The following is a 12,357-nucleotide window of genomic DNA, read 5'->3' as shown; positions in this document are numbered from 1 at the left end:
TCCTATTTGAATAGCAGCTTTGAGCTCACGCTTGAAATAAGCAGCATGGCGATACTACCCACGCGATACCCATGTGATAATAGACACTAACAACAGTGGACTATCAATTGACGCCCAATTTTGACAAACAGCGTGTATTCACATCCAAATTTGACAATATTAAGCACATAATTAAACTAACTAGTGGCCCCGCATTAGTCGAAATTCGACTATAATCAATTGGAATTCTAAGTTTGTACACTATTATGATTGTATTTTATACTCCTATAATCACAAATTTCGCCAAGACTACACTATAGAAAAATATTAATAAAGACAAACAATATTTAACCTATTCTCAATTTGACCACAGACGTCAAGAACAAAAGTTTGACAATAAATAGTCGGCATGCGTGTGTGCGTCAAATACGTGATATGTAGTGTGTGTAATGTTTTCTTTATTGATTTAATGTATCTTTTAGCATTATTTAAAAAAAATATTAGCATTGTGCATTTCTTCTCTATATTCTCTATAAGTGTGGAAAATTTCATACTCCTCCGTCCGCGCAATTTTCGTAAAAAGGGATACAAAGTTTTTGCTTCACGTATTAATATATAGATAAAGTTTGAAATTTCGCACACGGAACACTCGCGTAACATACGCAATTAAATCATAAAATTGCTTTTAACATATTGTTATTTCGTTTCATTCTTATCAAAAAGGAGATAGCTTGCTTATTATTTATTGTAAAATAATCATGGTAATATCATGTTAAGATACATATAAAAAGCTAATAAATTTAATATGTTATTGCTATATCTATCGCTTGTCGGATTTGAAGGAGTGTCAGTATTAGAATTAGTTGATTGACCGTTAGAAACACGTATTTCACTTTAAATAAATTTTTGAAATATCAAACGCTAAATCTGTTGCAACTTGATTTTTAATAAGACTGTTTCTTTTTTGACAACGACTTTAGGACGTATCGCCAACTACACGAGTAAGTGTCACCAGATCAGACCACTCAGACCACCACAAGTGAGACAGAATTTTTACGATACATTTGAGTCCGCTTGTCTCATGGCGGGTGGCGGCATTTATACCTACGTTATAATAGCAAAATATGTTCTATTTGCATAATTACGAAGAGCTCATTTCTCATTGTGGCATTGATTTTTAATAAGACTGTTTTTAGACAACGACTTTATTATTATATTATATTTATATTTATATTAGCGACCCGCCCTCGCTTCGCTTCGGAAACATTAAAACACACATGAAACCAAAAAAATAAAATAAAATAAAAATTAAAAAAAGTAGCCTATGTTCATCAGGGACAATGTCGGCTTCTAATGGAAAAAGAATTTTTCAAATCTGTCCAGTAGTTTCGGAGCCTATTCGAAACAAACAAACAAACAAATCTTTCCTCTTTATAATATTAGTATAGATTGCCAACTACACGGGTAAGTATCATCAGATCAGACCATCACAAGTGAGACAGAATTTTCACGATACATTTGAGTCCGCTTGTCTCATGGCGGGTGGAGGCATTTACACCTACGTTATAATAGCAACATATGTTCTATTTGCATAATTACGAAGAGCTCACTTCTCATTGTGGCAATCAATTACTTCCCGACTCCACTCACATGGTAACCATCGACGCTTCAGATACATCTTCACGGATCGTTCTGATTCTCTCTCTCAGTGCTGCACTGTTAGTACCTGTGCTAGCCTGAACAAAGGCACACAGATCACCGGGATCATCAGAGTTCGATGTAACACTTAACCCACAGCATCAGCTCGCTGCGCTTATAGCCGCATCTTCTCAGCAAGTCGCAATTGTTATCTAATCACATGTCTACTACAAGTATTATGTGAATTTGGCCAATTCAAAAATATTTTTTTTTTATTTATAACTTTATATACTTGACAGTATAAAGGCGGACTAAATGTCATAGGCATTCTCTGACAGTCTTAGACCTTAAGGTAATGCAGAGATTAACCTTTGTAGGGGTAGTGTGATAGTGATATTACTTAAACATATGTATAATATATATAAGATACATATGTTTATAGATAAAAATACTCGTACTTAATTAAATACATAATAATACACATAAATATAGACATATAAATAAATATCAATATATATATAATAAAAAATATAATATAATAAATGTCTTAGTGTCAAACTAGACATTAAAACTAATATACTAGTTCAATCATACCCAACTTCGAATATACCACTTCCCTGTCTTGGGACTAATCGAACAGATTCGAGAACATTTTATCGCTTGAACCAGAATGCTTGTCGATCGACACGTAAGAAAAAGGTGGCCCACTTGTGGAACTCGTCACCCGGGCCATTAAAATTGCTAAAAGTCTTATAACCGGGTCGCACGACACAAGACTTTGTGATTTCCAAATCAATAGAAACCGGTATCTTAAACCAGCATCTCCAGACATACGAAGCACAGCGGAAGGCTTTGATAGTGTAGCGGTATTTATGGACAATTCGAACAAATGCGACAAATACCCAAACTCTTGGGTCGAGGTTGAATTATCACTCACCTAAACCAAACCCTGCAGTACTTTTAGTGGTAGGTAAGGCGCATTGTAATCCTCAAGCATGGGTGCTACCGTCCCGCCTGTTTATACCGCAAACCAGTTATGCGTTTTAGTTTGAAGGATAAGTCAAGCGTTATACAATACAATCAACCTGATGTTTCGTGGTAGGTGATCAATATTCACATCGTGATGTTTATTGGTTTCAGTAGTATTTTTGTAGTGAATTGGTCGAGCGAGCTTGTCCACAAATCTATGCAATAAATTAATCAAAAGTATCCACAAAGAATTAGAATCAACATCTCTCCAGGATGTTTCCTGAGCGCCTTAAGATATCTTGTTTCAAACGTGACTTGGCTGTGACTCTATCATTGAGTCATGCCTGAGCCTAGAGTTTAGTTTACAAAGGCAAACAAAAGAAGATGGACCATTAGATTAACTTTAAAATCTATGTGGGGTAGTAGCAATCATATAACGAAAAATATTTGGCAGATGCCTGAATCTCGCTTACGACATTTTCAAGATAAGCTTGCATATATACAAGTTCCGAACAACATTAGAACCGTCCTCCCGATCCACTAACGGTGCTTCTAGGTACTTCAAGCACCGGTCACCGTCCTCGTCGAACCCGTCGCTTGCGACGAAGGGCTTGACGAGTAAATTAACTCTCAGACACAGCCCACTGAGTTTCTCGCCGGATCTTCTCAGTGGGTCGCGTTTCCGATCCGGTGGTAGATTCTGCGAAGCATGACTCTTGCTAGGGTTCGTGTTAGCATCGTCGTCAGGTTTGAGCCCCGTGAGCTCACCGATTAGTTACGGTTACGCTGGAATAGCCGCTCCAGGATACCTTCTTAGGTAGGAAAAAAAAAAAACAATTAGGACCGTCGCTCTACCGTGTAAATATCACCCGCTCGGTGGAAGATCTTCCCTTTGTCGTATACCTACACTATGAAACTTTCATTTCGAGTAAACAAACAAACAAGGCTACACGCAACGAGTTCAGATTACATGTAATGCGGTATCTAATGAATAAGGAAGCGGAGAAGATTGGCATATCAATTTACAATGGTAATGGGTCGGCCACCTGCCCGTCCAGAAGACAATTTCGAGAATTCGCATGGTTTCGCACAAATTGTTTACTCGTTGGCGGTTGTGAGGTGATGCGATTCTGGATACGGTAGTTGCGAAAAAACGAATGCAAATTTTTAAAATATTTTTTTTCGAAATTTTATTTAGTACTAGCGACCGGCCCTCGCTTCGCTTCGGAAACATTAAATTTTATTATTGATAGCTGAGTCCCGCGATGTAGCCCGTGGTTATTATCGTACCGTGGGTGACGCCGCGAGGCGAAGCTAGTCTAAAAAAAGTAGCCTAAGTTACTCCTTATATCAACAGCTACTAGTCCCGTCAAAATCGGTCCAGCTGTTCCAGAGATTAGCCGGAACAAATAGACAGACAAACAAAAATTGTAAAAAATGTTATTTTAGTGTATGTACCGTAAAAAACGGCTATTTCAATATTACAAACAGACACACCAATTCGTTCACAGTTCGTTTTTTGAAGTGAAACTTCTTTAGAATCGTTGTGATTTCAAACCGGATGCAACGGAAAAAACGACAGGTAAGAGACACAAATACAAAAATGCAGCAAAGAATGAGACAGAAATATACATACTATTTAGTACAGTACCATCTGTGAGATTTTTTAATACTAACGTGCGTATGAAAGCTCTTGTAGTGAATTTTAATTTAGGATTATACGTGAAATTAAAATATCAATTCACAGAGGGCGCTACCTTACAATTATTTACTAATGACAAAATTTTACATATACTTAAGACGTTTAGGATAATTGTATTTTAATTTTGGAAGGTTTCACTTCTACCACGTGTGAATTGCACACATGTAATTTTTGTTTCAACGTCTTCGTTCTGGAAATTTCGACCTCCACACACACTGCAAAACAAACAACCACTAAGTTAGATGAGCTACAATTGGAATATCAACGACATTCACCGTACTCCCCGGACCTTGCTCCAACAGATTACCATTTTTTCCGGAATTTGGACAATTTATTACAATGAAAAAAATTCAACTCCGATGCGGCAGTCCAAACCGCCTTCAAAGAGTTTATTAATTCTCGCCCCCGCCGGAGCCCCAAACGTTGGTCCAACCAGATCTCCGAGCAAACCAGCGGACCACTTAGCGCTGCACTACACCAGGCAACTGACCGGAACCGATGGAGGCTGACAGTCACAAGCTAAAACGGAGTCACGATCCTCAGCAATGAGGGCGCGATGGAGAAGAAGAAGAAGAATTCTCGCCCCCATGATTTTTTTTAGTAAATAGATCAATGAACTACCTATGAGATGACAAAAGTGCATAGATAGCAATGGTGCATACCTTGATTAATTAAATATATTTTACAAAAAAAAAATTACTTTATATTCCTCCCGTACAAAACGCTGTATATAAATATTATGTATTATGTAATAATATTACTATATCAGCGGACCTCGTTTTAAATCTGTACTGAAATTAACTCTGTAACAATAGTGTTTTAAAATTTTACCACATCCATTGAGCACACCATATTTATTATGTTCATTGGACGCCGTAAATGAAGATTCAGTTATAAGCTCAGATTTAACGTTCTGTATAACATTACTCCTTGCGGTACAATAACCACTGTTACATGAGCCCTACATAGCGTCGGTTAAATCTACACAAAGTATCCAAGCCATGTGGTTGTCTAAGAATTATTACCATGTTGCGATGACCTCTATGATCTCAGCGTTTCCTTTATCTTACGGGTCACGTTACAACGGTGAGTTGCTAATAGCCTAGTAACTGTAAGTAGATGCTGGTTTCACTTGTTAAGATTTTAATAGTGGCTGATAGAGATATTTATATTGGACCATTAAATTTAGCTTCCTACTACTATGATACTGGAATTATGTGTAAGCTGTTTTTGTTCATATGATTTATAGTCCATTTTATAATGGCAAACGGGTCCGCTGTAATGCGTTTCACAATAATTTTATGGGACCAGTACAATTAACAGTTACTTCACTTTGCGTAATTCGACGATAGCTGTAACTTATCATCGTGATAACTGGTCAGTGACGGATCCAAGACATCCGAATTTATTGATACATCTACTGTTAAGCATTGCTGGTAACTTTTTCCAAGCCTAGTTATTTTTCTTTTATTGTAATTTTTTATTTATTTTAATTTATGTTTTGTTTATGTTATCATAGTCGTCGTGGCCTAAACGATAAGACGTCCGGTGTATTCGTACCTAGCGATGCATCGGTGTTCGAATCCCGCAGGCGGATACCAATTTTTCTAATGAAATACGTACTCAACAAATGTTCACGATTGACTTTCACGGTGAAGGAATAACATCGTGTGATAAAAATCAAACCCCTGAAATTATAATTTGCGTAATTACTGGTTGTAGGACATCTTGTGAGTCTGAAGAAAGTCAGTGGACTTTATTCTTAGAGGCATTAGTTGAAATAGTAGTTTACGTTAAATTAAAATTACTTATTAGCTTAATGAAGATATATTGTAATTCTTAATTTAATGTTGCGCCGCACTTAGGTTTTGGTACATTACCTTAAGTAAAACGCGCTTAAGGTAAGTAAATAAGTAAGCAAGAAATTATAATGAAATAGTTTTTTTTTAAGAAAATACAGGGCGCTGCTTTTTATTTATTAGTATGCGAGTTACTTAGATGCGAGTTAAAAGTTTCAATTCTATTTATTGACGGCAGACCTAAGCCTTCAGACTGAAACGCCTGGAACCATGGCAGAAATATCCCAACTAAGTACCACAGGCTTCCAATCTGCTTTATCACCAGTTAATTAAGTCTATATTAGACTGACGCGTAAACAACAGTCAGGTGTCTTTCTAACACGCTTTTATTGGCTTGGTATTTATGTTAGTATGTAACGGAACCTTTGAATTTAGTTTCCACTTTAAGACATTCGATTAACTTGAACTCCACACGCGTTTAGGATTGATGACAATATAATAATTTACGTTGCAGCTCCCGATAAACTGGTCGTGCTTCTTCGACGCTCGGACGGTTCTTAGTGAAGCCACTCATTTTAATTCAGCATGTGCTCCTAGACCTATCTTAGTGAATCTCAAAAACCAGATAGGTTGTTTTTTTTTCTACCCATTCGCTGTTAGTCTAAGAGGCCAACTACGCACGGAAGATCACGGGCTCAACTTGAGAGAATTTCCTAACACTAGCCCTAGCAATGCAAAGTCTACCACCCGATCGAAATCGCGACCTATTGAAAAGATCCGGCGAGAAACTCAGTGGGCTGTGTCTATAGGTTAGTTCACTCGTTGAACTCTTGAGCTCTTGACTCGTCGAAAGGAGAGTGAGTTCAGGGGATCTGCCAAGACATGTTTCGGGTGTCGACGGCTTTGCGTTGCCCCATCGCGCGACGCTGACTGTGCGACTAGTCCACCAACTAAAAGTTACTCAGCGAGCTATGGAGCGAGCTACGCTTGGTTTGTCATCGCGAGACCGAATACGTTATGAAGTCATTTGGGCAAAACCTAAGGTGATCGATATAGCTCGCAGAGTCAGTAAGCTGAAGTGGCAGTGGGCTAGTCACATATGTCGCAGAACCGATAGCCGTTGGGGTAGACGTGTTCTGGAGTGGAGACCGTAGGAAACGGAGTGTAGGACGCCCTCCTGCTAGATGGTAGCCACGACCAGCGCAAGGCAGCTGACTGGATGCGTAGAAACGAAGATCGGGTTCAGTGGCGAGCTTTGGGGAGGCCTATGTCCAGCAGTGGATTGCCGCAGGCTGATGGTAATGATGATCGCGATCGGATAAGATAGGCTGCAAGCAACCCGTTATATTACAAAATTTTATTTCTACTGTAATCTACAAACATAACATTCCCACGTTTAGAACCGTCTTAAGATCACTCTATTCGCATTAGAATTAACAATAAATTGTTCACTTAATGCGACAACGACAAATGGCTGCTCATATTTTTGTGTAAATTCGAAGTTTCCCTTAACATTGTAAGCTTCGGGGTCAACAGAGAAACATCAACATCCATAAAACATCACCGTGTATCGTTTTACTTGAGAAATAGCCTCGAACAACACCGTCAGAGAACAATGCGCATTATTTATCCGCCGTATTTTGGAGTCTGTGAGAAAAATTCTAAAGTCGAAAGTAATTTATTCAAAAACCTACGGTAGAGCTGTTGATGGAATGACTCTATCCGCTCTGTCGATTGTAGAGATGCATTCGATTTGGTCGTATATTAAATATTTACATCTATTTCGTTTGGTCATTGTAAAAAATTTTAAGAATCAATATTTATCGCTATCGTCTACGAATTTTTTTTCCAATCCAATCGGCATACTTAGAAGCTTATGTTAATTCATTCGTCCGTGGGAAATTTAGTTCTGAATGAAATGTACGTATTTTGCATAGAAATTTGCCATCTATTTGGTTTGAGAGAATTTTGAGAGCGTATATTTTAGTTCAGGAATTCAAGGAAATAAATAACAAGCAATAACACTGAGGTTTTATTTGATATCTGTCGGTATATAAAATTCGTTAAAACGGATTTATTATAACAATAAAATAAAATTAGCAAGAAAATCTCTAAAAATAATATGCATGCTATTGCACTTTGACCTCCGAACTTTAGTACTGTTAAGTTATGAATCTAATAATCCTTTAATTTATTGATACATATTATTTGAAGACTACTGTTACTGTTTGGTAAAAAATATGTATGATTTGCTTTAAAATGCAACTAATAGACAAGTTTGTAGTAAGCCGTTGTAACTACATATACTGAGACTTTAGAACTTGTATATCAAGGTGGGTGGCGCGTCTACGTTGTAGATGTCTATGGGCTCCAGTAACCACTTAACACCAGTTGGGCTGTGAGCTCGTCCACTCATCTAAGCAATAAAAAAAAGCTTCTCACTTTGACAAGTTTGACTTGAGTTTTCATATTCAGCGTAAAAGATTTTCACCAATGACAAAACCGAAGAAAATGTAAATAAACTGTAAGCGATAAGATATAAAGTTTTATAATTTTTTAAATATGTCGTAACTGACATCCCGTATGCTCGACTAGCCCTCTGAGCTTTTTTTTTTTTATTGCTTGGATGTGTGGACGAGCTCACAGCCCACCTGGTGTTAAATGGTTACTGGAGCCCATAGACATCTACAACGTAAATGCGCCACACACCTTGAGATATAAGTTGTAAGGTCTCAAGTATAGTTACAACGGCTGCCCCACCCATCAAACCGAAACGCATTACTGCTTCACGGCAGAAATAGGCAGGGTGGTGGTACCTACCCGTGCGGACTCACAAGAGATCCTACCACCTGTAATTACGCAGATTATAATTTTGCGGGTTTAATTTTTATTACACGATGTTATTCCTTCACCGTGGAAGTCAATCGTGAACAATTGTTGAGTACGTATTTCATTAGAAAATTTTTGAAAAAAGCGTAGTCGTAAAGCTTAATAAAATCGTTGTACCGAAATACAAAGCTGAATAAAGTTTAGTGAACCTTTAAGAGTTCTTTTTTCGAACTTTTAAAACGACATTCTATAAATAAACATAGCATTTGATAAAACAAAAAGAATATATTGATTTCGACAATAAAATCAAATTAATGTGAGAATTCAAAGGTCACGCATATTTCGAAAATATAAAATACAAATCTGACCACTAACTTTCTGAATATAACAAAAACATCTCTAACACTTCAATCTCTTCTATTTTAATCATCACAATGATTACAGCTGCGTTTTAAATTATTATAATTACCTAATTTCCATAATAATATTAATATTGAAAAAACAATAACGACAAAATTTTTCGAAATCGATATGACCGTATCGAATGTAATCGTGTTTAAAACACACACACACAACTAACAGCTTCGTAATATATTTGATACTTTAGAAAGATGAATTACCCTTGATTCGATACATCGATTTTTACTTGTATCGATTTAAAAAACACATCGTTCAGAGACAGAACGTTTCGTCACTTCATTCCAAAATTGAAAATACGTTTTAATGTATGTACCTACATTGTTTCTTTGATTTTAATCTTATTGTAGTGTTGTTATTTGGTAATGTAGGACTGTTTCAGTGACGTTATTAAAAAGGGACCACTAGTCCCTTTTTAATCCCCTTTAGCAGTACTTCGCAGAATCTACCACTGGATCGAAATCGCGACCTTCTGAGAAGATTCGACGAGAAACTCACTGGGCAATAACCTGCCAACAGTCGTACAGCCCTATATGTTTCCACTATATTTTTACACGATATTACTGACAGTTCATTTGACTTCTAATTTTATGTCGTAGGGCATCACTAACAACATCTAACACGTACTTAAGAGGTAGATGATATATAGAACGCTTATGTTTAGATATCCTCATGCGCAGACGACAAAATCTCGCGTTTGTTCGCTTCAAGCTTTTTCTCAGAGTAAGATATTGATAGTGTCATAGATCATAAAGTCTATGGCGAGACTATACGCTAATATACGCTCTCGTAAGAGTATACTAGTGAACGAGAGCAGAGAACAGCTTGTTCACTACTATGCATGAGTTATATATTTTATATCATAGATTTTATACCATAGATTATTAAATCTGTGTTGTTTTTCGGCTATAATTCTTTTTATTTTATTAACTATTATAAAAAAAATACTATACTATTATACCTTTTGTTTATGCATATACATAGAAGTGATATAAATAGCCAATAGATAATTGCGACAGGTCGATTAATTTCATCCTCTATGGCTAAATATGCGCGACTAACTGTAAAAGTGATTCCAATTTCTTGGTTGGTATTATTGTTTGAGAAATTTGGCATTCGGGGGCTAAAACTTACATATTCTTGTTTCTTATATGTATAAGTGTTCTTGGCATTCAAAACGCAGAATAAAATCTTCGTTTGTACGTTTTCGAAGGTGGAATGCTTTACGTACAAAAAACTTAGCCTTTTTTGTACAATAGTAAAAATATTTTGGTTTGAATACAAGCAATTTTTTCCTCGTTTTGTATTTTCCTCTTAATTATAACAAATATAAATTAATTATTATAATATCTTTGCTGTATTCATTATTTTGAAAGATAATAATTTTATAATAATGTCTTGCATCTCAACTTTTGCTTTGCCTTATTTTTAAATAAAAAACACATAACTATAAACCAGTTTATAAATTGGAATCTTGCATCAAACTTCTATATCTTAACACTATGTATGAGTTGCGTATGAGTGCTAGAAGATTAATGCCTATATACTATCAAGAGATCGATATATACAGGATGTATTACTATGATGTGTGTGTTCTAAGCAGATCGTCACAGACACAAGGCATATTATAACGCACGATTTCTACTTTTTCAATACAGAATCAGTAGCTCCGTGAACATTGTGGACTTATTTGAACGGACTTCTGCAAAGTCATTTGAATTTGACTTAAAAACTTCTCTGTACTTAAGAGCTTATATTTTGTTTCAGAATAAAATTGGTTTTAAGACTGGCTCTTGTGTGCACGACCTTAGGACTATTTAACTTTAAAATATTATAACTTAACATTCCTTTACACAACTCAATCTATGCAACGTAAAACCCTATTATAAGCTAAATAACTTGTACTTAATCTCTAAATTACGATTATTGGGCAGTAAATTTCTTGTATAATACATTTTAATTTGGCCCAGTGGAATAGAATTTGAATTTCAATAGGTTTTTGTCGAGTTGACCATTAGTTGAGAACATTAACTTTGTGTTGGGCTTGTGATTGTAATCGTGGCTTTAGGTAGGTGTCAATTAAAAACAAGTAGTGTTTTAAAATAACAAACTATGAAAGGTTTAATCAGGGTAAATCTTCCGGGTGTAAATAATCAAAATAAAAATAAAAAAGTGTACTAGGTGTACGCGACTTTTTGACGGGAACGCGAGGAGTGAAGTTGTGTGATTTTTTTTATTTGGTCTATTTAGTGTTTCATCAGGGTTAAATGTGTAATAACGGTGGCTTATTAACTGTTTAATATCTGTGAAAGTGCAAAAATGTGGGAAAATGAAACAAAACCGCTGGACGTAACTTCTCGGGATCCTCCAAAAGGTCCACTGAAAAAATCTCAGTAAATGACCACCATTTTACTGAGATTATATTTCATACCATATCGTCTCATCTCATTTCATTTCATTTCGTCCTAGTTGATTAATTTCTCAAATTAATCGCTTTAGCTTCATTTCATTTCACTCCATATTATCATTTTTTATAAATATAAGAATATAAATTATAATAAGATATGACTTAAATGTCTTAGTTACCAGGTCATAAAATCACTTTAAAAATAAGGTGTACGCAAGGATAAGAAAACAGAAAGTCCTGTCTTTAACGCTCACAAAGATATTACTTATCCTTATGTAATTAATTTAAAATTTTTTTTCATTGCTTCATACATACCAGGATACGGCCCATCTTATGATGAGTAGCTATTGGTGCTTATGGACACTTCTTAGAGCTTATTCTAACAAAAGATTTACTTGGAAAGGAGTTTATCTTTTCTTTACCGTCATGCTTGAAATAAAATTTCAATTGTGTTATTAGCATGAAAGTCCTCTCTAGTATTTTTATTGTAAGTCAAACTTGGTGGACAGCCGATAGATAGAATTGTGTTTATTTTAATTGTTTGACAATGAGCTACCTTTTCATCAAAACCGAAAAAGTATTCTAGAAATGGATAAATTATTTCGGAAATCCAACAC

At 35.9% G+C, this 12,357-nt stretch overlaps 1 protein-coding gene across 1 annotated transcript in view; it reads left to right on the top strand.

Moving 5' to 3' along the window:
- The window catches only part of LOC101737761 (transcription factor Sox-5), a 419,303-nt gene that overhangs the window by 29,440 nt on the left and 377,506 nt on the right, over positions 1 to 12,357 (top strand). The gene's annotated exons all lie outside the window — the stretch shown is intronic.

Source organism: Bombyx mori, chromosome 14 (assembly GCF_030269925.1).
Source record: "Bombyx mori chromosome 14, ASM3026992v2".
NCBI classification, from domain to species: Eukaryota; Metazoa; Arthropoda; class Insecta; order Lepidoptera; family Bombycidae; genus Bombyx; species Bombyx mori.
The sequence above is the reverse complement of the archived record's forward strand: the minus strand, read 5'-3'. Positions and strand labels throughout refer to the sequence as shown.